Source organism: Miniopterus natalensis, chromosome 6, assembly GCF_054644295.1.
Source record: "Miniopterus natalensis isolate mMinNat1 chromosome 6, mMinNat1.hap1, whole genome shotgun sequence".
NCBI lineage: Eukaryota > Metazoa > Chordata > Mammalia > Chiroptera > Miniopteridae > Miniopterus > Miniopterus natalensis.
The window spans coordinates 72,012,769-72,018,102 of NC_142086.1; positions in this window are offsets into that span (position 1 = coordinate 72,012,769).

The window sequence follows — 5,334 nt, forward strand, 5'->3', positions numbered from 1 at the left end:
CATGCCCAGTAAAGTTGGGGTGACATCAGGAAGGCACTTGCCTGTCAGTCACACCAGAATGGGAGTGGCCACTGCAAGGGCGAGAAATTCAGGATATTTAATCCCCTTAACAAAGGAGTTCACTCGCTTGGTTCCTCTTTTGCCCTTGGGACTCCTGTTGCTCAGGGCACACTCTCCTGTATTCCCCCACATGACCCACAGCCATGTGGACCCACACACACAATGGACCAATGGACTGCAGCTAGCCTGATGCTGAACTGGACCCCGCTCCAACATGACAAGGAAAATCTGGACACTGGCTTTGCTTCTAGCTCTACTGAAACCCCAGCTACACTTCTATAACTGGACTAAGGGAAACGGGACTTTGGAAACCCAGAAATGTAATTCTACACATATGAAAATCACTCATCCTCCTGTGTGAGTCTCAAAAAATTCTTTTTCTCTAGATGTAAGGACTTCCACCCCCAAGCACCCAGTGGAGAAGAGGACACCCCAATTTCTCCAATAGCAAAAGCATCTAGAATCCTGTCTGAAACACAGCTCCCCAAAATATGCTTTTCCTTTCTTTCCCCAAATCATTACTGGAGTGAAAAGTCAGCTCTCCATACTGTGTTGTCTAATGTGGTAATCACCAGCCACAAGTACCTATGTACATGTAAATCAATTAAGATTAAATAAAATTTAAGATTCTGCTCCTCAACTGTACTAACCACATTTCATGCTACCATCTTTGGCTGTGCAGATCTAGAACATTTTCACTGGAAAGTTCTATTGGATAGAGCTGGCTGCCTTATGCACTTAGATTTTGAGGCTTCCAAACACATCCCTGTCAGTCTCTACCTAAAACATTCATGTGCAACCTTTTCTTGGTGACAGGATAAGTGCTACCACTCTGTTTTCTATCACATCTCTTTTAGAAAGACCCCTGTCTCCAGTTCTGCATCACAAAGAATTCAGGCTAGAAACAATCTCTCTGCAACCTCACAGATTCAGAAAACTATGGTTATCTGTCCCACCACTGTCCAGAATGCATTCTAGGGCCCTTGGCACTGCCTGCAGTTGAGAGTATGGTGGCCTGTAGGCGTGATGTTGAAGGCTCCAAGCCCTGGGTCTTATTCCCAAAGCAAAACACCATCTTTGGGGACTTGCTGCAGCCAGTGTGAGCCTCAGGTAGCTCATGGGCCCAGAGTTTAGCACACTGTAAATCCCCCAAGAGTCCCAAGCACCTAAAGGAAGCACCTAAAGGAAGAGATCAGGAAGCCCAATGTTCTAGGAAAGCAGGTCACCCCATCAGGCCGATCTCTGTTCTTTCGCCCAGAGTTTCAGGACAAACATTACAGGCCAGGACACGGCATGGAAAAAATGTAGGTTTACAGGCTTGCTTAACCGACACAAAAGCAGAGCATGCACGATGCAGCCCAAAGAACCAGGTGAGCTGCATTTTCTCCACCAGTGTTCAATTCCAAGGCTTGCAGATAAGGATCATCTCGGTCACGCCCGAGCTCGGTCATTCAGCTTTCAATAGTCAAGGATTATTTATTCTACTCCCAGTCCCACCTACCTTTACCTCTGCCAAGGGGAAGAATAAAAAAGGGCTACAGCCTGGCTGGTGTGGCTCAGTGGTTGAGCATCAACCTAGGAGATGGCGGTTGGATTCATGGTCGGGGCACAAGCCCGGGTTGCGGGCTAGATCCCCAGCAAGGGGCGTGCAGGAGGCGGCCGATCCATGACTCATCATTGATGTTTCTCTCTCTTTTCCTCTTCCTTCCTGTCTATGAAATCAATAAAGATATATTTTTTTAAAAAAAGTGCTACAGATTCACACTTTCTGACTTGCTAATAGCTCCAATAAAAGATGAGGTCAAGGAGGCTAGAAGTAACAGCGGAGATGTTATTTCATGGCCTGGCGGTTTTCAGTCCTCACCACCCTTCTCATCGTTTGTGAAAAGAAATCCAGAGCCGACTGCATCCTTTTCAAGATTACACCCAATTTTTTATGTTTGTGGGCAAAAAAGGGACCACATACTAAACCTGACAAGCTCAGGGGAGGCCTGCATGGCGGCCTTACAAACTCAGAGACTCAAAGTAACCACATAGGACGGTCTAAAATGAAACTTCCTAACTAAGAGAGTCACGGCAGGTAGTCATGCCGTAGGCTGGTATCTTCCCTGACAAAGGTCAATCTTTACCTCAACTGAGCCTGTCTATTTTCTTCTCGAATCTAAGATAACATACCTTTGGGAGGTCAAGGTAAATTCCCTTACTCTGGCACCAGGGCAGAGACCACAGATCCTCTCACTGTGATCACGTTAATGATTGACTGTTAGCTATCCCGTACCCACCAGTGTAAAAGCAGTTATGTGTCTGCTCGTGTTATTTTTCTCTCCAATCCCAGAGATTCCTCCCCTTCCTTTGCTTTCTCCCGCCTCCCTAATCTATCACCAATGAATTTCATTAGGTGCATAACTGCCATTGTCCGGAGCACGTTCTCAACCCATTAAGATTTTGCTTTCCAGCAATTGTTGTCAGTTTGGTTCAAATAAACTCATAAAAATTCTTACAGGTTTGGAAGTTTCTTACACTGACAAGTTAATAGCAATAATAATTGTGATCACATACATAGCCATTACTGTGTGCCAGGCATTGTCCTAAGTGCTTTACATGTGCATAGACATTAGCTCACGTGAACCTCACCAACAACTGTATGCGGAAGTACTGCAAAGGTGTGCACGTGCACGAGGTGTGCATGGTGTGCGTGAGTAACTCACCTCTGCTCACACTGGTGGAGCTGCACTTCAAACTAGGCAGTCCCGCTCCAACTCCATGCTTTGACTCCAGAGGAGGGGAATGAACAGTTAACTCCTCTCAAAACCCTCCCAAGCAGCTCTCTGGCCTCCTATTACTCGAAGGGGTAGGAAGGGGCAGGTGTGGATGCTCAGGGGCTGCTGAATGCCTCTACTTAGCACACTGAAAAGTTGTGAGTGCCTGCAACCTGTTCAATCACAGCTCTGTTTTCTAGGCTCAAGGCTTTGTCCTATTAAATTGATAATACTTCTAAGAGGAGCAATGCAGTGAGTCATAGCAGTCATTGACAACACAGTATGAATTAGCTCACCGACATTTTTCCTAGACTTTTAAAGTGGGAGACATGACTGGGCCTGAGGCTAAAGAAGAGTGTGGAAAGTGAAGGCCAGAAGGAGGAAGACAAGCCTGAACTATATGGTAAATAAGCCTGAGGGCGGGCTTGCCCTGGCTATGCTAAATCATAGAATTGTAAAGTCCCTGCAGAAATGGTGGATCTTCCTACCCAGAAAAAACTAAAATGCAGTGCAGATAATTATGTGTTAGGCTATCTCTGAGGGCAAAAAACAGAAACTCCAACTTCAAGGAACTTAAACAATAAGAAATGAGTCCCAGGATCAATTGATTCAGGTGCTCAACAATGTCATTAGGAACCCAGGCTTTTCCCCTCTCTCTGCTCAGCTATTCTTTTTTTAAATGTTTGATTAATTTCCGAGAGAGGAAGGGAGAGGGAGAGAGAGAGGGAGAGATAGAAACATCAATGATGAGACAGTCATTGATTGGCTGCCTCCTGCACGCCCCCAACTGGGAATCAAGCCCAAAACCCGGGCATGTGCCCTGACCAGGAGTTGAACCAGGGACCTCTTAGTTCATGGGCTGATGCTCAACCACTGAGCAACACTGGCCAGACTGCTGAGCTATTCTTCAAACGGGCTTCACTCTGTGGCTACTACCAAGATAGGAGTGTACTTCCAGGTGGCACATTCAATTATGACAAGGCCTATGAGGCCTGCTCAATCGCCCCCGCCACTGCCCTTCCCTCCCCCCACTTCTCATTCGGATACCCTCCCAGTTGTCTTTCCCTCCAGCTGCACTTGCTTGCTCTTCTTCAAACATGCTCAGTGTACTCCTGTCCCAGGGCCTTTGCACCTGCTGTTCCTTCTGCCTACAGTGCTCTTCTGTACATGCCCATCTCCTTCAGGTCCTTACTCAAACAGCACTTTCCCAGTGAGGTCTGCCTTGACCACATTATTTAAAACTATAACCACCTCCCAACTCATCTCGTTTTGGGCTTGAATTTTCTCCACCGCATGTAGCTGCATCCAACACAGGGCACATTTTCCTGTTTGCTTGATTGGGCCCCGCCTGCCTAGAAGGTGTGCTCCAGGAGCTCAGAGATGCTTTTCTGATTGTCCCCCTCATTTGTCCCCAGGGCCTAACAGAACAGGCGTCCCATAAATATCTGCAGAAGAAAAGACAGACAGGAGATGGTCAACATCCATAGGAGGAAGTAGGGGAGGAAGGATATCTTCAGGGATGGCACCCCCAACCCATCCACCCATCACCGCATAGCCTTTCCCTGCATCTCATCCAGAATTGCACATGCCGGGTCTCAAGGAGTCCTTGTCAAAGGGTCTTCCTGTGACTCCACAGTGGGGTGGCGTCGGGGGGTGTTGGGGAGGGGTGGACCCCTGAACAAAATGAGGAGAGGTGAGAAATGGATGCTGGGAGTGCCCAGCAGTACCAGCTCTGCCCTCTAAGCCCTGGCCCTCCTGGGCTTTCTCTCTGGTCCGTGGGTTAGAAACAAGGGCCTTCCCGTCCCTCCACTGCCACGCGCCTAAAAGGAGCTGTCAGCCCCCGCTCGCCGCCTCCCGCGCCCCGCAGCCCCGCAGCCCCGCAGGCCTCGCCGCGCTGGAACCGGGCTTCCCGCCCTCCCCTCCCCCCGCCTCCAAGCTGGCCTCGCACCAGGGTCAGCAATGACCTGCTTGTGTCAAAGTCCAGGGGGCCTCTAGGTGCTTATCTGACTCCGCCCCGCTGACCACCGCAGCCTCCTCTCCAGCCCCCCCAAGGTCACCGCCGCAGCGCCCCGCAGCGCCGGCCGTCTCCGCGCGTCCCCAAGTGCACCCTCCGCGCGGCCGCGGCGGGGCCGGGGTGCACGGAAGCGGTGAAACCCTGGGTTTCGCAATCGCAGCCTTCGCAGGGGACAGCCCGGGCCCGCGGGCGCGGCGCGGGAGGCGCCGAGAGGGCCGCGCTCCCCCCGGAGGCGTCGCCACTGCTCCCTCGCCCCGGCGCCCCTCGCTCCGGCGCCGCGGCGCCCGGGCTCCGGTTGCCCAGGTGGGGCGGGGCGGGGCGGGGCGCAGGGGCCCGGGGTCTGAGGCACCCCGAGAGGGCGCGGCCGGGGGGGCGAGGCTCCCCGCAGCCGGCCGCCCTGGGGGCGGGGGGAGGGGCCGGCTGCGGCCTTATTTCCTCGAGCGCCCGCTTCGCTGGAGCCAGCTCCGGCCCGTCGAGCGCCGCGCCAGCCCGCCCGCGTCC